The sequence below is a fragment of the Macrobrachium rosenbergii genome, chromosome 33 (assembly GCF_040412425.1).
Source record: "Macrobrachium rosenbergii isolate ZJJX-2024 chromosome 33, ASM4041242v1, whole genome shotgun sequence".
In the NCBI taxonomy this organism is placed as follows: Eukaryota; Metazoa; Arthropoda; class Malacostraca; order Decapoda; family Palaemonidae; genus Macrobrachium; species Macrobrachium rosenbergii.
Genome location: NC_089773.1, coordinates 1902501 through 1930000, shown reverse-complemented (window position 1 = coordinate 1930000; position 27500 = coordinate 1902501).

Sequence of the window (27500 nt, the reverse complement as noted above, 5' to 3'; positions counted from 1 at the left end):
TAACACTCCTCCCTTACTTCGTTCCTTTAACCCTCCTCCCCTCCTCCCTTCCTTACTTCGTTCCCTTAACCCTCCCTCCTCCTTCCTTACTTCGTTCCCTTAACCCTCCCTCCCTCCCTTCCTTACTTCGTTCCCTTAACCCTCCCTCCCTTCTTTACTTCGTTCCCTTAACCCTCCCTCCCTCCCTTCCTTACTTCGTTCCCTTAACCCTCCCTCCCTTCCTTCGTTCCATTAACACTCCCTCCCTTACTTCGTTCCCTTAACCCTCCCTCCCTTCATTCTTCTCCTCCCTCCCTTACTTCCTTCCTCCATTCCTTCCTTTCCTTCACTAACTCCCTCCCTTCCTTCCTTTCTTCCTTCCTCCCATCCTTCCTTCCTTTCTTTCTTCCTCCCATCATTCCTTCCTCCCTCCTTTCCTCCTTTCATTCCTTCGTTCCCTCCCTTACTTCCTTCCTCCCTTCCTTTCCCTCCCTACCTCCCATCCTTCCTTCCTTTCTTTCTTCCTCCCATCATTCCTTCCTCCCTCCTTTCCTCCTTTCATTCCTTCGTTCCCTCCCTTACTTCCTTCCTCCCTTCCTTTCCCTCCCTACCTCCCTTCCTTCTTTCCCCTTCCTCCCTTCCTTTCTTCCTTCCTTCCTCCCTCCCATCATTCCTTCCTCCCTTCCCGGCCCCTCCCTCTTGCACAACCGCGAAGAGAAGAGCCAAGTGGAACGAAAGACAATAAAATTCTCGGATAAAATCCCCGAGGTTGGAATAATCACTGGGGCATTTCCATTAGAACCAGACGCACTAAAAGTGACCGTTATAAATCATACTGATTGATTGGTTTCTGGTATCTGGCGCTTCAACGGCCATTTAGCTGAGGATGATTTCAATAATTAGTTTAAGGGGACGACTGCGACGCATTTATTCTTAAAAGTGAGGGTGTTAAGGAAGTTGGACAGCTAAGTAAGAGTAGGTGCAAGTAAAAGAAAGAGAGTCAAGGTTCTGGGGAAGAAGCCTTTAACAACGTCTACAGTGCTTCATAAATTGAACTGATATGAATATGCCAAGCACTGGGACCAATGAGGTCATTCAGCGCTGAAACAGAAATTGACAGCAAGGTTTGAAAGGTGTAACAGGACGAAAACCTCAAAGCAGTTGAATTATGAATCAATTGTTAGGAGAGGGTGGAAAGTAAGAAGGAAGACAGAGAATATGAAAAAAGGTACAGTAAAAGGAACGAAATGGGTTGCAGCTAGGGACCGAGGCACGCTGCAAAGAACCTCACGTAATGCCTACAGTACACCGCATGAGGTGCATCGACGGCACTACCCCCCTTACGGGGCACAGTGCTCCATATAAAGCATGCTGTTGTCGGAGCTCTCCTGAAGGAATCAGCACATGTAAGTAAACCACAATCAAGTTGTTTCAGCAAAGTAGAAATATATATAAACGTGAAGAACTTGAATTTTGAATTTTGCAAACACAAGTATTGTTAACTTACCGAACAGGGCAAATCCAGGGATGAAATCATTATACAGTAAAGGAGTGTCAACTACAGCCGAGACCTATGAATCTAAAGGCTTCATTATCGTGGTCTAGCAACCTAATGGTCAAAAGACCGGCCTAAAATCTGAAACCCTCAGAATCGTTGGAAGCGGATATGGCCATCACCTTTCGGCCTCATTCAAACCAGGCCATAATTTCTCAGAAACTTTTTAAATAAAAGAAAAACTTCTGAGGCTAGAGGGCTGCAATTTGGTATGTTTGACGACTGGAGGGTGGATGATCAACGTAAATTTTGCAGCCCTCTAGCCTCAGTAGTTTTTAAGATCTGAGGGCGGAAAGAAAAAAGTGCGGAAAGAAAAAAGTGCGGACAAAATAAAGAGCGGACGGACAGACAAAGCCAGCACCATAGTTTTCTTTTACAGAAAACCAAAAGCAGGAGAGTTACATAGTTATATCACTATGGCGTCACGTATGTTTCAGGTACCCTAACAACCTCCTTTACTATATCTCAGGCCCTTAAGCCCTGTTCTAATTTGATGCACACATGACAAAGAAATAAATTCAACTAAGAACAAAAACATGGATGGATTCATTATCGTCACTAACTGCAAAATTAGATCTTCCTCAGAAATTGGTACGCTGAAGCGTGAGTTTCCACATAGTGGAATATTAATCAAAGCCAAGCATCACTTATTCCATGTTTACACCCGAGAGTATCTCACTCCGTGTTCTTCAGGAAGAACAAAGTAACACATCATTCCTATTTATTTGTGGATGCTGAGAACATCTCACTCCCATTTATTTGTGGATGTTGAGAACATCTCATTCCCATTTATTTGTGGATGCCGATAACATCTCACTCCCATTTATTTGTCGATGCCGATAACATCTCACTCCCATTTATTTGTGGATGCTGAGAACATCTAATTCCCATTTATTTGTGGATGCTGAGAACATCTCACTCCCATTTATTTGTGGATGCTGAGAACATCTCATTCCCATTTATTTGTGGATGCTGGGAACATCTCAACCTCAGCAATATCCTCAAAAAAGAACTTCTTATCCCAAGGTCATTCTTTTCAAAAGAGAACATGAATTTTATTAGTTTTGAAGGAAACAAAAAAGTATATATAAAAAAACTCCTTCACTTCATTATATGACAGAAATCAATTTGACTTTCGCGCTCATGTTCAGGCTAATACCAGCACGGGATCTAGTCCAAAGGTGTTAAGGGAATATGAAGGTTGATGTGGACCTTTGGACTCGCCATATAGAGAGACCAATCGCTTATTTCTCTACATACTTTACAGAGTTATTCCGTGTCTATTTTATAGTCCAGACCTCCTTTTTGGGGCTATGATTGACCCCTCTTTATTTTTCTTTTTTTTATTGTTAGGATACAGAAATATGAATTCTGAGACACAAGTGTCATATTTTCTTTATCCCAGACCAACTCGTTAGAAGCTAAGATTACCAAATTTTATAGAGCCTACTACATCAATTGAATGCTTTATATCAACCTGGAGTTTCAATTAAAAAAAAAATTATCATTGGCACTAAAAATTAATACATGTTAAAATATACGTCACAATACTTATCATTATTTTCAGTACATTACAATGACTTGTCATCACTGATATTCAATAAAAAGTATTACAACAGCATGTGTAATCTATACGGACTCTCATCTTTCCCTCATTTTCTTAGCTATCCAAAAAATAGGTAAAAATAAAACTATGATTATTTTCATTTACAAAAAAATGTATTGCCATGATTACTCAGCTGCAAATAAAATTTCAACAGGGCACATATTGTTCCCGGGTCTCTCTCTCTCTCTCTCTCTCTCTCTCTCTCTCTCTCTCTCTCTCTCTCTCTCTCTCGAGGCAATTTCACTGCATCCCACAACGTACCATTTAGGAACTAAGTAGGATTTCCTGTCCCCAGTATTCCCCGAACGCGGAGCCATATTCTCGGCGATTGTGGCCTCACATTCCAATATATCTATTGCCATATCTGAGAGACCTTTTCTTATTGTCTTATCTCCAACCGACTGTGGATGGGCCTCTGTGCGTTCTCATGAGAACCCCCCCCTCCATCATCCCCCCCTCCCCTCCACAAACCCCATCCATCCTATTCCATAGCTTCTGTTCCCCCTTCCATACATCCCCCGTACCATCGACCTTACCGACCGGATCTGTTCGCCAAGAGATTTATAGTATTTTCCTCCGTCTGAGATTTGGCTGCGCGCCCAACGAACTCTAAAAGGGTAGAGAGAGAGAGAGAGAGAGAGAGAGAGAGAGAGAGAGAGAGAGAGAGAGAGAGAGAGGGCCAAAAATACAAGGTGGAAGAGAGGGAGGGATGTCTTGGGATGAGAGAGAGAGAGAGAGAGAGAGAGAGAGAGAGAGAGAGAGAGAGAGAGAGAGAGAGAGAGAGAGAGAGGTACTTACTAGTCCTCCGGAGCAGGAAACAGCAAAAATCCCATTGGCAGAAGAATTTCAGATGAATAATTCTAAGATCCTGGATGTTCAAACGATCTTCGAAAAGATACACAAAACTTCACCACATACATTCATCAACTCCGGCAGAATTAACTTTGAAACGCAATTAAAAAAAAAGGACGAAAAAATATCATTCCAGATGAACAAAGGTGAGTTTGGGCCATGGCCCGGAGTTCCTTGGGACGTGTTCAGAGTTATATATTGTTTAAATCCAACCAACGGCAATGTTTTTGATGAAGTCCTCCTCACATCGAAGTCTAATATTCCCCAAATGAAACTGCACAGCCACTATTCAAATGATAATACTCTTAACTACTCTGGTTCTGTAGATTTATTCAGTTTCTCTTCTTCAAGTAGTTCCTATTGTTTAGTGATATTGGTATACCATGTGTACTAATCAAAGGAGGTCTGTCTTCATAGACCAGAAAGGCTTTGTTATTTTTAGGATGCTGAAATTGTTCCCTTGGAAATAAATACCTCCCAGTACAGGTCCCCCCGCCCTTCGAACGTTCAAAGTTACATATTGTACAATTCTCATATTTTTATAATAATACGAAATTAGAACTACAAGTAGAATCCAAGTTTAAATTAGAACTACAAGTAGAATCCAAGTTCAAATTACATCTACAAGTAGAATCCAAGTTCAAATTACAACTACAAGTAGAATCCAAGTTCAAATTACAACTACAAGTAGAATCCAAGTTCAAATTACAACTACAAGTAGAATCCAAGTTCAAATTAGAACTACAAGTAGAATCCAAGTTCAAATTAGAACTACAAGTAGAATCCAAGTTCAAATTAGAACTACAAGTAGAATCCAAGTTCAAATTCTGTTGAGACGCATGAAACGAGACTTTATTTTTGGATAACCAAATATTGAAGGGCCAAACACCGTGTGAATAGGATTGAACTGAACTGAACTGAATAGAGAATATACGCCAAAGGCCGATCACTTGGACCTATGAGGTCATTCAGCGCTGAAACGGAAACTGACAGTAAAAGGTTCGAAAGGTGTAACAGGAGGAAAACCTCCCAGCTGCGCTATGAATTAATTGTTAGGAGAGGTTTGAGGAAAGTAAGATGGAAGAAAGAAAATATGAAAGGAGGTACAGTACAAAGAACGAAAGGGGTTGCAGCTAGGGGGCGAAGGCACGCTGCAAAGAACCTTACGTAATGCCTCCAGTGCACTGCATGAGGTGCACTGGCGGCACTAACCCCCTAGGGGGGACAAAAGGAATGAGACTATTTCTGAATAACCAAAAATTGGAGGGCTAAACACCGTAGGAATAGGGAGCAGTGAACTCACTGAAAGACAGTATTTCAGCGAGATGGGATTTTATGGAACACTAATTATGAAACAAGAAAGTTTCAAATCTTCACCAAACGGTTCTGCTGAGACTTGGTTTTCCCAATACTTGGACATCACAGAAACCTGAAGTTTTCGTTAACTAACATTATTATCTAAAATCTATCAGAAATAACTATTTGGTCCACGAAGACTTATCTTCATTAAACCAAGTATTTCAAGAGATCTTGAAGACCTAAAAATTCTCACCAGTCTTTTTTTATTTTCTAATGAAAACTAGAAAAAAAATTATGTAAAATTACAGGCCATCACTGAATTACACCACCTATGTTTTATTCGTTAAGAAAACGCCAAGGAATAGCGGGAATGATTTTCTCGCGGCGATAGTTTCTGCAAAAGTGCTCTAACCGAGACATTTCCATAATAATGTGTATAATTCCCAATGGCTCCTGTTAGAATTGTGTGTGCGCTGTCTCATGAGGAGGAGGAGGAGGAGGAGGAGGAGGAGGAGGAGGAGGAGGAGGAGGAGGAGGAGGAGGAGGAGGAGGAGCGCGCGATGAAAAGCAATAATCAAAAATGCAAATACGAGAGGCCCTCCTGAAGGAATCCTAATTTCAGATTTCTCTTCGGAATCAGATTCTCTCCGAACTTTCTTCTTATGCAAATGCCGCCTCCTTCTCCTCCTCCTCCGCCCTGTTGTCGGTGCTGATGAGGTTGGCCGGTCCTCCCCAGATGCTTTCTACCAAACGTCTTCTACAACCACGAATTCTCGCACCCCCCTCCCCTTTGCTTGTTAACGTTTGCCCCCCCCCCTCTCTCCCACTCTCTCTCTCTCTCCCTCTTTCTCTCCTGTAATCTCTCTCTCTCTCTCTCTCCCTCTTTCTCTCTCTCAATCTCTCTATCTCTCCCTCAATCTCTCTCTCTCTCTCCCTCAATCTCTCTCTCTCTCTCCCTCAATCTCTCTCTCTCTCTCCCTCAATCTCTCTCTCTCTCTCTCCCTCAATTTACCTATCTCTCTCTTTTACCTAACATGAGTGCAAACCGATTAATTGATTAACACGAGTCACTGGCATCGCTAAACCAATCATCAACGCCAAAGCGAGCCCCAAAGAAAACCAGTTACACACTCAAGCTACTTAAACAAAACGTCACGTGTATCATACGTATTATTTTGTGCTCAACTGTGTATCATTGGTTAAACCACTGGCACATGTGTAAGAAAGCAGACTGGTGCCCTGATTCGAGCTTCGGGCGGTACGTAACGTCCTGAAGTCACAACCAATTGGTACCATGTGGATAAGCTGAGTTTGTATCAAAGCCTATGCATTTAGAAATACTGATAAATCAATCTTATTCTTACTACTGTAGAATTATCGTTCCAAAAATTGTGAATATAAGGAGAATAATCACAAAACAATGATAGTATTTAAAAGGGTGACGCCTAGCCATTTTAGACACCGATTGCCTGGGTTAGAGTCAAGACCAGAAATACACATATCACAAGGAAAGGAAGATGGTTTAACAGGGGAAATCAGAACTGCATTCTCTTATATCCTGTGTTTCATGGGTTACATCCGCCGTCTTGTGCTTCTGTTGGGTATGTTCACAGAATTCCTATCTGCTGTTGTTACAAGAACGAGGGCGGGAAATATCTCCAACATATATATATATATATATATATATATATATATATATATATATATATATATATATATATATATATATATATATATATATATATATATATATATATATTATATATATATATATATATATATATATATATATATATATATATATATATATCTCGATACTTCAGGATAAAATATAGAATTTAGGCCAAAGGCCAAGCGCTGGGACCTATGAGGTCATTCAGGGCTGAAACGGAAACTGAGAGTAGAAAGGTTTGACAGGTGTAACAGGAGGAAAATCTTTTGCAGTTTCACTTTGAATCAATTGTTATGAGAGGGTGGAAAGTAAGATGGAAGAAAGATAATATGAACGGAGGTATAGTAAAAGGAATGTAAGGGGTTGCAGCTAGGGGCCTAAGGAAGGGACGCTGCAAAGAACCTTAAGTAATGCCTACAGTGCACCGCGTGAGGTGCACTGAGAGCACTATCCCCCTACGGGTTCACAGCCGAGGGGACCAAGCAGTCATTATTCAGCAGTGACGTGGAAGAGAACCACTTTCATCAAGTGCCCAACAGATCCCATATTCCCATCTTAATGGCCCACGTACAAATATATACAAAATGGAGGTCTTCCACCTCCAGGAAGAGAGAATGAATGCGCGACAAGATGAATGCAGTGTTCACAGGGCAGTTCGATTCAGTTTTGATGCGCTTTCCGCATGGACGTTGGATGTGGCTGATGTTGTGGATGTCTTCTGCACAAGACTTTCATCCCGGATTCAGCAGTGAAGAGCATGAAGGAAAACACTGATCGCTTCCCTCTCTTTCCCCGAGAGCCTTCTTCGTTGGTGGAAGAGGCTTATGTACAGGCTATGTATATGTATATGTATATGTATAAGTATATGTATAATATAATAATACATATGTATATATATATACAAACATGTGTATATATATACTCTATAATATATTTGTGGATATATATATATATATATATATATATATATATATATATATATATATATATATATATATATATATATATATATATATATATAATGTACATATAATATATATATATATATACACATGTATACATACACAGACATACTGTATATAAGAATGCAGAACGACAAACAAATAAAAGCCTGACAAATAAAATAAGAGAGGGAGAAGGAGAGAATCTTGCAAAAGCGTATTAAGGACACCCCATATCGGCTAAAACACAGTTCAGAAACTTGTGACAAACACATCTTACCCCGAAAATGCCGACAAACGTGGTCCGTCCACCCCCCCACCCCCCAGCAAAGGCATCACTCCTCCCCCTACATCCTGGAATGAGACTGGGGGCATTATATCCCTTTCCCGTATTGGTAATGAACGACCCCGCCTCCAAAGAGACCAGCTGTTTGCATGGCTGGGAAGCGCTTAACCCTTTTAGCAGAGTTCATAAATTTTCTGGCTACTCTTGCCCCCGGGCCATTTCGGTTCCCTCGCGTGCAGTTTGCTCAAGGAGGTCTTTGCGCCGAATGTATTCCGCGCTCTCCTCCAGCAGCAGCTATGGAAGTTAGCCCCTGCACTGGTGAAATACAAGAGAGAAATTCTGGATAACTTTGTCGGTCTCTTTATGTCACTCATGTTTCAACTTCCCTTTCTCTGTTGTAGTCTGCGTAAAATGATTTTCCATTCTTTTTAACTTTCCTCTTTACGTAATTCTTTCCATCAAAGTCATTACTTCTGTCTTGTGAAACAATAGCACTTGTCGCAACAGTTCATTTCATGAAAGCACAACACGTCATTCAACATATTTTATAATCCAAGCAAACGTTCGGCAGGAGACACAAACCTTAAGGAGGAATTAAAAAATTAACCTTTATTTTCTGTTCCTTCTTTAACGTAATGATATGCTGAGTTTTCAGACTAGATGTTGCAATAACACTGTTCATTCAAGAACATCCAATGCCCATTTGTCTTAGTTCTTTATTTTCGTTCATACGTAATGTTTTTGACATTTGCTCACTTCTGCAGTTTCATCAACAATAAGTAAAAAACGCGCGGAAGTTTCTTCTGCGCAATCGAGTTTTCTGTATAGCATATAATGCTGTATGAGCCGTAGCCTATGAGACTTTCAGCCACGTCCCGCTGGTGGCCTGTCCTATTGCGTTGCCAGATGCACGACCATGGCTAACTTTAACCTTAAACAAAATAAAAATTAATGAAGATAGAGGGCTGCAATTTGGTGTATTTGATGATTGGAGGATGGATGATCAACATGCCAATTTGCAGCCCCCTAGCCTCAGTAGTTTTTATGATCTGTGGGCGAACAGAAAAAGCGAGGACGGACAGACAAATCCACCTCAAAAGTTTTCTTTTACAGAAAACTAAAAATGGAATACAAGCGCAATCCGTTATCAAAGGGTTCTTTTTTCTACCGCTTGAGGGTTCGAGATCCTCTGAGAGATAGCTCCTTTGCATCAATTCTTACCATTCAGTGTCATAATTAAGGGAACAGCAGAAATCCTCGAAGTTTTTCTTACAAAGTAAAACTGACGTGGGAACTGTTCAATTTCCCATGCGTTCAATGTCAACATTGCTGTTAATAAATTTTTCCTTGGTCAAACTATTTACAATCTGTAAATCCCTATCCTTAAGTAGGTCTTTATTAAAAAACTGTAATCACTGATGTGGTTCACAAAACCATTTTCCATATTTTATTTTGGGTATTAAGAGTAGATTCAAACTTAGGAAACAAGCAAAAGCCAGGCCGGGAGGCAAATTCCTGAGATGTATGCTAGTATTGCACCAGCCCCGGTTTTTTGGCCATGCCCCTAAGTTAGGTTAGTTTAGGCTAGATTAGGTTAGGTTAGATTAATACGTGAAGTGTAATTTGGGTGTGGGAAACATAATGAGATTATTTTCAAGAAAATTCTATGGCTAGTTTTAAAGATGTGGCTTGCCGATTTTTTCAAGGAAAGGTCCTAGTACTCGGTTACATCTCGAGAAAATGCGGCCGAGAGAGGGAGGAGCGCTAAGCAATAATGCCAAGCCATAGTTGCCTGCTTAAACCACTGCCATCTACACTGTGAGGGACAGGGACACTGTTCTTGAAACGGCACAATCATCTGTAGTATACGATCACTTAATGATCTGATCCTCTTCTCCTTAAAAGCAGAGTAACGGATGACAACTGTATTATTTTTTTCATGGTGAAGAACCGTAGTGTTTTAATTATTTGCTTGGAATCCACGATTCTGGTGAACCCACGTCTCATTTTGAGTTAATGACCTCCTGTAGAAGTTGTCAGATCAGTCTGGGAATGAGCTGAAAATGCCCTGTAAATTTCCGATCTGGTCAGCCACAGTTCAGGGATCAACTAGAGGTACCCAAGTTCCAGACTTGATGTGAATGTAGTATTTTGGCCAAAGGCCAAGCACTGGGACCAATGAGGTCACTCAACACTGAAACGGAAATTGACAGTAAAAGTTTAAAAGGTGCACCAGGAGGAAAACCTCCCTGTTGCACTATGAATCAGTTGTTAGGAGAGGGTGGAAAGTAAGACGGAAGAAAGAGAATATGATAGGGGTTGCAGCTAGGGGCCGAAGGCACGTTCCAAAGAACCTTAAGCAATGCCTACAGTGCACCGCATGAGGTGCATTGATGGCACTACCCCCCCTACAGGGAACTTGCAGACAGCTTTACCGTACCAAGGATGTCAGTGAAAATAGCACTCTGCCAGTACTGACATCTACTGTATATGGTCTTGGCTACATGCTTGCAATGAATAAGATCGGGAAGTCATGCCAAGTTACTACTACTTCGTTTGAGTGAGGCGAAAACCATCTTGAGAGACCCCCACATTTGCTTCCATTAACAATCAAATTGCCATTCCGAGAAGATAGTCGACAGCCTTCAACGCTTTATCATCTCAATTTTTCTTTAAACCCATTGATATGGTTATCACTCATACATGAAAAGAAAATGTAAGAATGTATATCAGTTTCACACTCTTTAATCATTCTTCTTTACTTCAGATGGGTCCAATTTGGAAATATAAGAACATGAAAAGGAGGAGAAAGAACTCCTTGCTGTCGTCATCTCTCATTTAAACACCGAATATTGTTAAAACTGTCGAGAGAATACTAAAAAATATAATTACAAATATCCATTACGACCAATATTCCACCAGAAAAGCCAACGTGAACTGAATCTATCATTCCACCAGAAAAACCAACGGGAACTAAATCTATTATGTCCACTTCTTGAACAGGCCAAACAGGATAGCATCAATATGACATCATCCCCACTCTTACCATATCTGGTGGGTGAACTAGCTTGTACTACCAGGAGTCATATCCAACTATCACCTACCCCCTAGAATAAATGGTCTGATCCTTAATGCACATCTGCCCATGAAGTATAAACATGACAAATCACATTACCACCTACCACTTACAAACATCAGATGGCTAACCATTCTACACTTAGCTGAGTCTATTACCTACTAAGAAACTGTAAAACTCAAAATAGTTATACACCAGAACACGACACTTGTTGGCTGTATACGAATTTGGTCGACTTGGCAGATAGAAGTTACCTAGAACAGAACAGAATATAGAATCTTAGGCCAAAGGCCAATGTGTGGGACCTATGAGGTCATTCAGCGTTGAAAGGGTAACTGACAGTAAGAGGGTTTGAAAGGTGTAACAAGAGGAAAACCTGTCAGTTGCACTATGAAATAACCGTTAGTGAGGGTGGGAAGTCAGATATAAGAAAGAGAATATGAACGGAAGTACCGTAAAAGGAATGAAAGAGTTTGCAGCTAGGGGCCGAAGGGACGCTGCAAAGACCCTTAAGTAATGCCTACAGTGCACCACGTCAGGTGCACTGACGACAACACCCCACTATAGGGGGTCACCTAGAATGGAAGACTTTTATTGCAGGAGTAATACAGCAGAAGCCATTTTGTAATGCCTACAGTGCACCATGTCAGTAACACGTCTGACTTCAACACATACAGGATGGAAGTCTGACTCTGGAGGTACAGTACACCCTTTATCAAAAAAAACTAACCTAGGCCAGAAGGCCACTAACTTCCTAAAACAATAATTTACAGTTGCGTCTGCCAATACCATCCTTACGGCAGCAAACGATGACAAGTCATTGACACAGTGTGTAAATATCCTTTGATATTATTTTTGCAATGCCATTAATAGGAAATGCAAAAAGTTAACCTTAGTATACTACCTGGTAAAACGACCTTTTTTTTTTTCTTTCTCCTACCTCTATTAAAAAAGGTCTGGGAAAATTTACTGGCTCTTCTCTTAAACAAGTAAAATATGCGCCGAAGTTTCTGCGGCGCAGTCGAGTTTTCTGTACGGCGTATAATCAAGGCCACAGAAAATAGATCTATCTTTCCGTGGTCTCAGTTTAATGCTGTATGAGCCGCGGTCCATGAAACTTTAACCACGGCCCGGTGGTGGCCTATCCTATATCGTTGCCAGACGCGCGATTATGGCTAACTTTAACCTTTTATAAAATAAAAACTACTGAAGAGGCTAGAGGGCTGCAATTTGGTATGTTTGATGAATGGAGGGTGAATGATCAACGTATCAATTTGCAGCCCTCTACCCTCAGTAGTTTTTAAGGTCCAAGGGCGGACAGAAAAAAGAGCAGACATAAAAAGTGCGGACGGACAGACAGAGCCGGCACAATAGTTTTCTTTTACAGAAAACTAAAACAAACGCTAATTTGTACAATGATATGCCTCTAAGGAAGAGTCAAAATTCTTTAACCGATAAGAAAGGAGAGCTGAAATAAATAGGCTACAACGGTTGCACTTCAGTTTTCACATAAGGCATCTTAAAAAAAAAAAAAACACGATTCCACAAAAGTTGCAGTTGAAAGCAATTTGACAGATGCCCACCAACATAGTCCAATTTGAAAGTGGATCCAAATGATCTTCCATGGCTACTTGATATTCTTATGGATGAGGTGATGGGACAAATGAGGGAAAGGTCTAGAGATTTAGGTGAACAGTTTTGCGTTAAGGAAATGAGCTGTGAATGAAGAATGAAGTGTGTAGAGGCTTATGTTTCACGATAATTCAATGTTGACCAATGGAAAGGAGAGTGGAAAGAAAGAGCATTTAATAGTGGAAGATTAAAAATGGCAAGAGAAATTGCAAGTGAATGTGAGCATAAAACAGATAGGAGTGGTGCAGGGTGGTGAAGGGAGACTGACAAACAACTGATGAGCATTCTGTAGAGATATATGAAACGACCAATGTTGTCAACTGTTTTGAACAAGGGTTATGCCTTCATTCTGGAAATTATTTTTATTCCTAGAGACTCATTTGGAAATATATATATATATATATATATATATATATATATATATATATATATATATATATACATACATACACACACCCACACACACACACATATATATATATATATATATATATATATATATATATATATATATATATATATATATATATATATATGACCCTGCAACTTGATGTTAAAGGGGCCTATATGGCGAAGGCTTCAGGCTTACCTTGGGGTCACTAACTCCAAGGAGTGACCCACCCACCCACGACAGAGAGAGAGAGAGAGAGAGAGAGAGAGAGAGAGAGAGAGAGAGAGAGAGAGAGAGAGAGAGAGAGAGAGGAAACATCACATTTATGTAAATAGCACAAAATTATAAATGAATCAATCTCGTACTAGTAATACGTCCCGGCTTTTTGCAACGTGCACACACATTCCCTGGGGGCGACTGTACGGACGTATTAAATCCAAATAAAACCGAACGAAAAGGGAGAATGCCAGAGGGGCAGACGTCCATCACCATAACGAACCAGAGAGAGAGAGAGAGAGAGAGAGAGAGAGAGAGAGAGAGAGAGAGAGAGAGAGAGAGAGAGAATTTTCTTTTTTTCTTCTCTCTCCTCTCCTCTTTCTTCTTCTTCTTCTTCCACGGAGGAAGGGATCCATTAATAAAGGGACACAATACATCCCAACTTAAATATAACTTAATCTCCTCATTAGAATCCTTTTATCAGGGAAATGAAGTCATTATCCAATACTGAGGATCCCGAAGAAAAATCTTGAGAGGGTGATTAAAATATTAAGCAGACGAAGAAGAAGAAGAAGAAGAAGAAGAAGAAGAAGAAGAAGAAGAAGAAGAAGAAGAAGAAGAAGAAGAAGAAGAAGAAGACTCCGAGAGCGGAAACGCTGCGAATCCAGAACAAAGGATTTGTGGATACACTACACTAATCCTTTGGGTGAATGTGGGGAACGCGGGGAGGAAGGGGAAAAGAAAAGAAGTGATTAACGGTGGGATTTGGACTTAAATTTCTTGTAACTGTATCTAAATAATAATAATAATAATAATAATAATAATAATAATAATAATAATAAGAAGAAGAAGAAGAAGAAGAAGAAGAAGAAGAAGAAGAAGAAGAAGAAGAAGAAGAAGAAGAAGAAGAAGAAGAAGAAGAAGAAAATACTCATGGTAGCAGGAGTCTTGATATGGGTACATATATTCAAAAATAAATCGCTACAGATTTATTTTTAAATAACGTACCCACACACAACTGTATTTGGTTCTCCAATAATAATAATAATAATAATAATAATAATAATAATAATAATAATAATAATAATAATAATAATAATAATTTCCATTTCTACTGCCTTTTACAATGCCCTCCCGATTTTCAGTCAGCATTTTAGGGTGAGGTTGCCAGCCATGCGCTCTGTCCCAAAAAACGCTCAGAGGGCTACTGCCGAAGGCGCCTGGCACTTTTGGTGGTCACCTATTCAGTTGCTGACCAAATCCAATGTTGCTATCTGACAACTAGCAATACAGTGTTGTGGTGGAAGTCTACTGCAAGCATTAACAAGACAAAATGACTCTGCGTTATTTCCAATATATTTTTGAAAAATACAATTAGATTCATCGTAGCAGTCGTGTCCTTTATGGGAATTTGAAAGTAGACACTGATACTGACAGTAATCCTTGATTACTACTATTATATTTATGGCCGTGGCAATTCAAATTAGCATTCCTATTGGAATCATTACTCGTTCGGTCAAGTGACATTAAGAGGGATAGTCATCGGATTTTCCTCCATTTTTCTTCAACATGGACGAACTTTCCTTGCCTTTATAGGGCTAACAGAATGCTGTACCTCTTCCTAGAATTAAGTGGTTGGTTTTTAGTTTTCTGTAAAAGCAAACTACTGAGATGGCGATCTGTCTGTCTGTCCGCCCACAGATCTTAAAAACTACTGAGGCTAGAGGGCTGCAAATTGGTATGTTGATCATCCACCCTCCAATCATCAAACATACCAAATCGCAGCCCTCTAACCTCAGTAGTTTTTATTTTATTTAAGGTTAAAGTTAGCCATGATCGTGCGTCTGGCACAATATAGGTGTCAATAACACAGGCCACCACCGGGCCGATGCTGCAAGTTTCATGGGCCGTGGCTGAAAGTTTCGTGGGCCGCGGCTGAGAGTTTCATACAGCATTATATACTGTACAGAAAACTCGACTGAGCAACCGAAAAATACCATAGAATATCTCATATCTCCCAGTCTTCCTTTTAAATGTGACTTTTTTTTTGTGGGCATTCTATTAAACGCAACGGTGCTAAACGTGGAAAGGATTACTGTCAGTACTTTTTCAATGCACAGGTAAGTTTTCTGGAGAATGGTTGACAGACAGTGACTGGAATTATTTAAGAGGCGACTGTTCCTGTAGTACTTGGGGATTCTTCAAGCCATTATTACAACACAATAGAAGATCGGCCATTGAGGATTTTTCGATGTGTCCAAGATAGCGACCCCCAAGGGTTTTCACCCGGTGTGTATCGACCTTTGCGGTATGTTTAGCACAAGCCAGTTGGGGATTAGCGTAAAAACAAAGAAAAGACTGTGAATATCATAAAGATAATGACCCCCAAGAAATATTAATCTTTGATAACGATCCCGGACTTTGCTGGGATTCACTATCTAGGAAAGATCAGACTTTTCTAAAAAGTCATTTTTACACGGAAATTTCACTGAGGATCTAAAAGAAAGACGCCAAAGCAATATCGAGACACCAAGGAAGATGAGAAGAAGAAAAACGCCAAAGCACCACAGAGACCCCGTGGCAGATAAGAAAAAGGGAAACAGCTAATGGGCAACTGAAGGACCGAAGGGGGAAAACAGTAAGCAGAAAATTCTTGCTACAGACTCTCGGGTTTCAAAGGGAGAAGAAGGGTGATATATACGATGTAATTCGAAATGGAATGGGAATGGGAATGGGAACTTAAGAGACCTGCATACCGCGGCAAGGCAGCCCCACCACTCGAAAGCATCTGATGCAGGGAAGGGGAGAGATACGGCCCGATTTTCTAACAGGAAAACAGATGACTCTGAAACACACTTCACGAAAAGGCGCGAGGGAATTCTGGTGAACTCCCGCATCTACTGAAATGGAGCATTCCAGGACTGACTGGGCTTTTACCACAACGCCAAGGGTTATGGATATCGTGAATAATTTTTCCCCGTCTGTAGTAATAAAATCCGAGTGGATCTTGTTTTTCTTCCCCCGGGTGACAGCAGGGGAGACATGACACAGTCACCCATCCCCTGCAAACCGGTTAGTTAGCCCCAGGTGGGGAAGAAGCAGGTAGGGGAGACATCCACCCTCCTCCAGCAAACTTGTTTGTCCACCCCGGGTGGGGGCGGGGTTATGTGGGGGATCGGGAGGTTAAGGAGACAGCAGCGCCGGGTTCCAGCACCAACAGGCTCGTAAAAAATATTCATGCAAAGCCATTAAATACACCAAGTCATGACAACCACGAAATGGGCAAGAAACTCCTAACCACTGAACTTTTTTCTTATATCTGAAGCATAAATGGAAACTGACTGATAAAATATTTCTGGTATATTATTATCATTATTATTATTATTATTATTATTATTATTATTATTATTATTATTATTATTATTATTATTATTATTATTATTTCAGTAGATTAAACCTATTCGCGTGGAACAAGCACACCAAAGGGGCCACTGACTTGAAATTCTTGAAGCTTCCAAAGAATGTTGGTTTCAACCTCCCACCGGAGCAGACCCCACACTGCAGCTGTAACTGATCATGATTATGAGCCAGCTATTATTATTCGTCGCCCTGGGGGAGACGCGAACCCCCTGCCACACCTGAGTGCCATTCCACGACACTAACCACTACCTACACCAGCGGACCAGCCTTTCCTCCACTGCAAACCTAACGTTGCCAGAAAATTGCTTTAAAAGTCAAAGGTTAAACAGTTCCGCATTGTGGCACAAATAATACCAGCGCAAGCAAAACATGTTATGAAAACTTTTGAGGTACGGGATCTTGCTCTGGAAAAATAAAAAGCTCATGATAAATCTATTCGCGAAAATAAAATGGTTTTCCATGACGAAAATCATGAAGCTACATTTTTTCCAAAAACAATTAAATTCAGCAACTCTGCTTGAATTTTTTTTTTACACTGTCACTCCATCTAAAACATACCGGACAAAACCTCACAATGAATTAAATGCACGTCCTTTATTCAAAAGCATTATTATTATTATTATTATTATTATTATTATTATTATTATTTCAGTAGATGAAACCTATTCATATGGAACAATCACGCCAAATGGGACATTGACTTGAAATTCAAGCTTCCAAAGAATATTATTATTATTATCATTATTATTTCAGTAGATGAAACCTATTCGCATGGAACAAGCCCACCAAAGGGGCCACTGACTTGAAATTCTTTAAGCTACCAAAGAAAGTTGGTTCCAGCCTCCCGCCACAGCAGCCCCACACTGCAGCAGTAACTGATCATGATACAGAGCCAGTGATTTTTCATCACCCTGGGGGAGATGCGAACCCCCTGTTACATCTGAATACTCTAAATACTGGAAACTCCATAATGTTTAAAATTTGTTTCTGACTGTAAACTGTGAGAACCTTGACCAACCTATATATCAAATTATAGTAGTCATCAAGTCTAACTTGCATTATAGTATGATGATTCAATACGCAAATATTTGGTTTACACTTACAGACAAAATGGTGTGCATGTGTTTTTTTAACAGTGCCTGGGCCGACTTCAAATTTATATGTATTTTAGGGTCAAATATACATTTCTAAATGTGCAGAAAAAACAATTTTGAATGCAAAACAATGGGACCAGAACACTAAAATGAAATGTCCAGACCGTGCATATTTGTCGTGACATGATCAGAAATTTCATTTCAATGCTCTTGCACTGTTATTTTGCATTTGGAACTGACTTTTTATTGACATTTATTTAAAAAAAATATATTTAAATCATGAACATTTCCGATCTGAAGTAGATCCACCGAGTAAAAAAAAAAATTATTTATAATTGAGCTTGTACTGTCATTGTCAAGTCGTTTATCAAGGCATCGGCCTCTGGTGGTTGGGATGATTCCAGGGGTCTATATCAGCCCCTTTTAGCATAGTAGGAGAAGGGGCCACTGCTGGCTCAAAGCCGACAAAGCCTAACCCACCCAACCAACTATCAGGACATTATCACGTTACTTCATTCTAATGAACACCATATTCTTTGGAAGTCTGAAAGTTATTGGCCCCTGTGGGCTTGTTCCTTGTGAATAGGGTTCATCTTCTGAATAATAATAATAATAATAATAATAATAATAATAATAATAATAATAATAATAATAATAATAATAATAATAATAATAATAATAATAATAATAATAATAATAATATTCTTTGGAAGCCTGAAAGTTAATGGCCCCTGTGGGCTTGTTCCTTGTGAATAAGGTTTATCTTCTGAATAATAATAATAATAATAATAATAATAATAATAATAATAATAATAATAATAATAATAATAATAATAATAATAATGGAGGAGACCTTCTCTGAGGGCAGCTGCATTAAAAATTATAGCTGTTTCCACGGCATTTAATTTATACAGTCTCTTCTCTATTCTTCTTCTTATCTTTTTTTCCTCAGCCCGTAGCTGGTATGTCAGGTTTCCCAAGGACATACAAAGATTTCTGTTTTCTTAGGTTTATTTCCTCTGACGTTTCAAACGCGCCCTGGAGTTTATTTTCAAAGAGTGAATGAATGGCATGCAGGTTATTACCAGCTACAGGCTGAGGAAAAAAAGATAAGAAGAAGAATAGAGAAGACTCTGTACAATTTAAATGCCGTGGAAACAGCTATAATAATAATAATAATAATAATAATAATAATAATAATAATAATAATAATAATAATAATAATAATAATAATAAGGAACTATGACTCAGACACCATCAACTCGTGAACCACACATACTCAGAACAGAATGATCATGTGAAAAAGTACGACTGTGAGAATGAAAAAACCAAACACATTATTTAAACACAAAATAAACCTATTATACCCACAATTCCTCGTTGAACAGGTCGGTATAGTTCTCGGCTAGCACACTGTTGGGCCCGCGTTCGAATCTCCGGCCGGCCAATGAAGAATTAGAGGAATTTATTTCTGGTGATAGAAAAAAAAGTATACCTTAGTTTTACCAGACCACTGAGCTGATTAACAGCTCTCCTAGGGCTGCCCCGAAGGATTAGACTCATTTTACGTGGCTAAGAACCAATTGGTTACTTAGTGATAGAAATTCATTTCTCGGTATAAAGTGGTTCGGATTCCACAGTAAGCTGTAGGTCCGGTCGCTAGGTAACCAACTGGTTCTTAGCCACGTAAAATAAGTCTAATCCTTCGGGCCAGCCCTAGGAGAGCTGTTAATCAGCTCAGCGGTCTGGTTAAACTACGGTAACTTAACTTTTTATTATATCCACAACAGTCGGAAAAACACAGACAATAAGAAGGTAATGGTAGAAAGTATTACAAAGTCCAGAACCTTGTCATCCGCAACACGGAGAGAATATTGCAGTTACACGGTTAACGGATTGACTGAATGACTGACTAGTATCACAAAAACAGTGATTACTGACGTCGGAAATTCATATTCCCTGAAAAGTCAAAATGCGCAAAATCTACCAATGCCCCTCCATGCTGAGAAGGGAAAAAGCGTAATGGCTCCCAGCCTTACAAAGTTCCTTATTACCACCCTTAGCTGCCTATACTCTAATTCAAAAGGCATTCAGTACAACACCCTTCAAGAAAACAACTCGCTGATGCTGTGTTTAAAAAGGCATGGATCTTTTGCCATTCTTTCGAATTAAAAATATTTATGACAAGCAGATCTTTCCTAGATAGTGACTCTCAAGCGTTTGAACCCGGTATGTATCTGCCTTTGCAGCGTGCTTAGTACAAGCCCGTTGGGGATGACCAAAAAAACATAAACAAAAAGGGAGTAAACATCATAAAGATCATGACCCCCAAGAAATATTAGTCCTAGATAACGACCCCCCAAAACCTTTGGGGTCACTATCTAGGAAAGATCCCTATAAATGTCAAAAAGACAACAACCCCATGAAATATTAGTACTAGATAACGACCCCCCACAACCTTTGGGGTCACTATCTAGGAAAGATCCCTATAAATGTCAAAAAGACAACGACCCCATGAAATATTAGTCCTAGATAACGACCTCCAAAAACACTTGGGGTCACTATCTGGGAAAGATCCCTGTAAATATCATAAAGATAATGACCCCCAAGAAATATTAGTCTTAGATGAAGACCCCCAAAAACACTTGGGGTCACTATCTAGGAAAGATCCCTATAAACATCATAAAGATAATGACCCCCAAGAGTTCCTCGTTGGACGGGTCGGTATAGTTCTCGGCTAGCACTCTGCTGGGCCCCTCGTTCGAGTCTCCGGCCGGCCAATGAAGAATTAGAGGAATTTATTTCTGGTGATAGAAATTAATTTCTCGGTATAATGTGTTTCGGATTCCACAATAAGCTGTACAGTAGGTCCCGTTGCTAGGTAACCAATTGGTTCTTAGCCACGTAAAATAAGTCTAATCCTTCGGGCCAGCCCTCTCTAGGAGAGCTGTTAATCACCTCAGTGGTCTGGTTTAAACTAAGGTATACTTAACTTATGACCACCAAGAAAAACTGGTCTAGATGACGACCCCATAAACCCTTGGGGGTCACTATCTGGGAAAGATCCCTATAAATATCATAGATAATGACCCCCAAGAAATATTAGTTCTAGATAACGACCCCCAAAAACACTTGGGGTCACTATCTAGGAAAGATCCCTATAAATATCATAAAGATAATGACCCCAAGAAATATTAGCCGTATTTAACGACCCCAAAAAAACCCTTGGGGTCACTATCTAGGAAAGACCCCTATAAATATCATAAAGATAATGATCCCCAAGAAATATTAGTCGTAGATAACGACCTCCAAAAACCCTTGGGGTCACTATCTAGGAAAGATCCCTGTAAATACCATAAAGATAATGGCCCCCCAAGAAATACTAGTCCTAGATAACGACCCCCAAAAACACTTACGGTCACTATCTGGGAAAGATCCCTGTAAATATCAGAAAGATAATGACCCCTAAGAAATATTAGTCCTAGGTAACGACCCACGAAAACCCTTGGGGGTCACTATCTAGGAAAGATCCCAAGAAGCTACTGGTCTACGTTGTGTGACTTGAAGGTTGGTTACACAAAGAATCGAAGGTGGCACGTGAAATTCACACAGATCACTCATTTGCGTACAAAAAGAATAGAGTAATAACAATAGTTAAAAACACTTGGCAAACAGCTGTCACCACTCATATGGAGAAATGCAATTAGAAAATTGACTCATCAACACTAATTTACTTTTAACTAGAAATGCAACCATTTACGTCATCGATGAATGGAATGGAATATAGAATTTAGGCCAAAGGCCAAGAGCTGGGACCTATGAGATCATTCAGCGCTGAATGGGAAATTGAGAGTAGAAAGGTTTGAAAGGTGTAACAGGAGGAATACCTCGCAGTTGCAACATGAAACAATTGTTAGGATAGAGTGGAAAGTAAGGTGGAGGAAAGATATGAACGGATTTACAGGAAAAGGAATGAAAGGGGTTAGAGGCTGCAAAGAACCTTAAGTAATGCCTACAGGTCATCGATGAAGGCAGTAAAGGAGAAAAAGAATGAAAAAATATGACCAAAACCAACTTGCCTAGAGCATTAAAAAGTCTAAGCCAACCCTGACTTACAATAAAAGAACATAAAAGGAAAGAAAAATCCGAGGGATGACCTTCCAAGTATCTAAGAGTTGGCGGAGTAATTAACAAACAACGAGGCACTTGAAAGGCGACCCAGTTGCTATTGTATCAAGGAGAGACTAACCCGGCCTCAAATTGTAGCCCACTGAATCGTCCGCCTCTAAATTCAAATGGAACTCGGTAATGGAATAAAGCGAAATGATATCAATTACCATTAGACAACCATTATCGCTCCTGCCTCCGAAATCTTTAGAAATGCAGCTCAGGCCGCCGTTAAATGTTAAGCTCTAATATTTCCAGCAGTAATTGGGCTGAATGAGAATGTGTACATGATAGCTTTTCCTTTCCAGATGGCCACCTGGTTGAGGCTGCTAAATTTCCTCCGCTATTACGCTCCTCTCATTGTTTTCTGCCTTCCAATGAGACCATTAGGTGAGAGAGAGAGAGAGAGAGAGAGCGAACTAGCGTTACAATAACCATGATACTTCACGACTGAATGATCTGTATAAAATAAAAACTTGGCTCATATTTTCATGTAATAACTTTAATACATATTGCTGTATTTCCCTGAGATTCTGTGAATCATCAGTTGGTGATTCCCAGAAATTTTATTTTTGCCTTCTTTTGTCTCTGTCAATTAGATTCACCCATGAGATTTATCAACCCTCTAATTTTGCTTCAAAATGGGATAGTATGTCCCCTATTATTTTGTTTATCACAACCTGTGCATAACAAAGAGCTTCAAAAAAGCCATTGTTTATAAAAACGGACTTGGAACAGCTGTTAAGGAACAGTTTGAACTTCCCAGTTCCTATGTAGACAGTATAAACCAAGGACAAGAGAGACAAGGTCTACCCAATTGGGTGGAGTCGCCTCCCACCTGGGGTAACTAAGTAGGCGATGACGTATCTTAGAGGTACCTGCTCATTACGGCAGTTCACCTGCTGACGCAGTAAGGAGGTAGACAAAGCTCCGCCTACGTGGGGGCTTTGGGGGAAGTGAGCAGACCTCCTCTTTCTCTTGGCCTTGGTATAAACAATAAGATTAATGGCGAGTTGCGTGAAATACGTGACTAGCAAAAATAGGTTGAATATGTCACCTTGAGAGTGCTGGATTTAACAATGACTGTAACAACCTACCACCTAATTCAGTCTGCTCTAAACAACTGATATATCAACTACTTGATTTTACCTCATAAAAAAACTGTAACATTGGTAACGGGAAAACTAGTAACATCTCAAACTCTCGAGTTTGACACAAAACTTTTCAGAAAAGATGTTCAAGAGACATTTTACTCAAGAAACACATACGAACCCACTAGCATCACATCAATCTAACATTTCATATTCAAAAACAATTCTCAGCATCACAAACCTTATTAAATAATCTAAAATGAACAAAATTACAGTCTAGCTCTCTGCAGATGATTTTATTTGCCTCTCTGGAGAAGGGGGCTTGCTGGTGTTTACAGTGACCAACATATGTCATAAAGAAAGAATAAGCTGTCCATAATGGGAATGTAGAAGCACTGGGATAATTGTCTGGTGCCATCTCATTGAATTTTTCATTAACATAGATTACATGTTCAGTGCGTATTTTTATTCATTTCAGAAAAATTTGACTCCCCACAGTGAATACAGTATTCTGATGACCTACAATCAAAATCAATTCACAATTAATAGTATATCTAAGACATCTAGTGGGTTTTGAGTACTGGATATTACGCTCCAAACTCCAAACAACTGTACTAATATAATGGGTTAAACGTTTTTTTTTTAAGTGTATATTGAACATCAAGATGGACCGACTCGTTACAATTTTCAATTTCTTTCTTCTTTCACACACTTGTTAGAACATTCTTAAAACATCTGGAGTGAAAAACTTCCTTGATGGTTTAAGTGGTGTATGAAAACTGATTTAATATCTTTTAGGGGAGCTTCACAGTTTGGGGGTATAATCCGCTTTGGGTGTCATGTTATTTTTACATTAGAAGGGTGATGCCTTAACCTGACCGGTAGAAAACTGAGGTAACATCTGCAAAGGCTTGGGTTCGATTCCCACTATCTCTTCCCTTTTTGAACCCGGCTGTGGGTACCAACTATCAGATGGGATTTGAAAGGCAGGGGAAGAAAGTACCCAGAGACACTACTCCACAATACCGTAGCCTTCTTTTGCACATCTCTCTTCAAGCAGTGGCCCTAATGCCCTTTTCTCTTCCCTTCTGGCAATATTCCAAATAGGATTATAATTGACCCCCAGTAATTGTGGGGAACAGGGACCACAACCACCCGCAAATAGCTAAAATCCGCGAATATTTGAGACGCCCCCCTCTAAAAACGCTTATAACCGCCTATTTTAATAGTTCAAACACCAATGACCACCTCTAAAAACGCCTGTAACTGCCTATTTAATAGTTCACACACCAAATACATAAAAAAATGTATATTTAGTCATAAAAATAATAAGAAAATACAGTAATTAGTGAATATTACTCTGAAAAAATCCGCCAATAGGCGAATTTTCCACGAATAATTTGGAGATATATTCCACAGAAAAATCTGCTAATAAGTGAAGCCGCGAACGCTGAACCGCGAATAAGCGGGGACCGACTATGTGGGTTTCTGGTCACTAATGTTCTTATTCTCTTCAGGCTTTAGGATAAAGCCATACTATTCATATCTAAATTAATATAACCAAATAATATCGGTCTGAGAGAATAATTATAATTACCTGCATATCGGTTGTAATCCCCTAATAACTAATAATTAATAGATGAAAATTTATAAAATACTAAACAGTTACATCTTCTGTAGTACTTAATTTCATCTTCCTAATAAATAAACTTTTGAAAAGTTAGGAGTCTGATCATGACTGGTGCAACAGAGTGCTCCACATGTTGTTTCCAGTACTTTTCCTCATTTGTCCCGACAGATTTGTTTAGTGGCGCTGTTACAAGTATCCTCCAGGCTGCATAGTCCTTTAACAGGAATGCAACGTTTTAAACTATAATAGATTTTTCTATTAAAAACATTGTCTTGAAATTTGTGATATATTTATCAGCTCCTCTTTAACTCCATATCTCCACAGATATAACATCAGTAAGAGCCGACTCCAAGTTCACACCTCACCCTACCCGAAAGAGGATGGTATCAACATTCACAGTTTGGCAAATGCGAAGCTTGGACCTGCCTGATGGAACTAGGAACATCACGGGAATACATTCATCCATAAGCTAACTACAGTGGTTACCAAACTGTCAGAATGTGGAGTTTTACCAGTATGTTTGAGAGCCTCCACAACTTGAACCAATTCCTAACCAGCAGCCTGGAAATGAAGGTCGAAACAATTTTTATCAGCATCAATGAACATATTCTACACAAATGGTGGCTCTAAATATTGCAGTGATTATATGATTGCCTACTTTTTTGGAGAGAAAATATGGCTGCAAGTGTATGGGGGCTGGCTTGTATAGATACGCCACATCATTATGACAGCGTTGAGAAAATTAATGCCCTATTATACTGTAAACCAGTGGTTCTCAACCAGGGGAGCTTTCCCCCCCCGGGGGGAATTTCAGAGTTTCACGTGGGGAATTGTGACCACAGATTGGCAGGCCCAGACTGGCTCTAGGACCAAACAAAACGCAGTGGGCATTGTCCGCACTACTGAGAGGTCAGGCTGGGCTTTCTTTCCGCTAGCTTGTGTGTTTGTGTTAGTGTTTTGTTGCATATTATTTGGAATGCAACTTTTGAGGCAGACAATTTTGGAAAGGGGGGTTGGGGGATGACATTCTGACATATGGTAAAAGGGTGCATGAGCCAAAAAAGCTTGAGAACACTGCTCTAAACAATTGTAAACCAACAGACCAGCCACGTGAAGTATTATTACTAAAGAGAAGGAAATTCTCTCTTAATTTAAGATGACTGGCTCTATGTTAACACCTGTCATAGAGCAAAAACAGACAACTTTTTGTTGCTAATCTAAATCCCCATTACTGCTTTACTTTGGTTATCTGCATCTTTTGATCTTCCACTGACATCCATATATCAATGAAACACACGGGAAGGTCATGCACAAAAGAATGTAAATAAAACACTCTCATTCTGTCTTGACACATCATAATTGACACTGTTGCTCTTACTACTTTTGCACTTGAAAAGTTTTTGGACATCATGAATCCATAACTCACATGAATCCGTAACTCACAAAGATTAGTCGAAAAATACATAATTCTTGATAAGGCTATGCAGACTGCCTGCAAAAAAAAAAAAAAAAAAAAAAACCAACAGCAAGATATTTCAAAGCAGAATACTTTACAGAGGAGGATTCGAAGTTCAATAAAATATTAGTAACAATGCATATTTCTCAAAGCACACTGTCATGGAAAATGTAAATTCTACATCCCTTGAAGAGTTTAAAACCAGGTGCAGTCTATTATACGATTCAAAAACAGCTACGTATAACCTACAAGGCAACTTAAATTCGGGGAAAGGGGCCTACCACTGGACTATTTACACGGGTGCAACCCCACTGAGTCAGTCATTCTTGCAAAATCTGGTCAAAAGTCATGATCTACAAAAAAAAAAAATAATAAATAAATAAATAAATAAAAATAAAAATAAAACAAGTAAAAAATTTGCCAAATTTTCTTTGGTGCAATCGAGTTTTCTGTATAGCGTATAATGCTGTATGACACTCTCAGCCACGGCCCATGAAACTTTCAGCCACAGCCTGGTGGCGGCCTGTGTTGTTGGCACCTATAGCGGTGGCAGACACACGATCATGGCTAAATTTAACCTTGGAATAAAAACTACTAAGGCTAGAAGGCTGCAATTTGGTATGTTTGATGATTGGAGGGTGGATGATCAACATACCAATTTGCAGTCCTCTAGCCTCAGTAGTTTTTAAGAGCTGAGGGCGGACAGACAGACAAAGCGCCATCTCAATAGATTTCTTTCACAGAAAACTAAAAAGTTTGTGAAACAGAACGCTTCTGCCAGGGGATATCCTTATTTGGTCTCTGATCTCCATGTACGATCCTGACCTAGCTGTGCATACGAGCTACACTGGCGAGATATGCATGCCGGATCTGAAGTATCTGTTGAAATGTTGTGGCTAAGGTAAAACAATTAATGAATATTAGCTGATGGGCAGGCACATAAGATGTCCAGGTAGGAGAGAGACGAACACACAGGTCAATTACTGAATGACCCAAAACAGTAAATTTGGGCATAAAAATGTTGCATATTTTTAAGTACCCACTCATCTCGCATTAACACTATTATATGTCCTCATGAGAATATATATATCATCATATGAATTTAATCTTAAATAATGATTTACTTCTTTTTAGTTT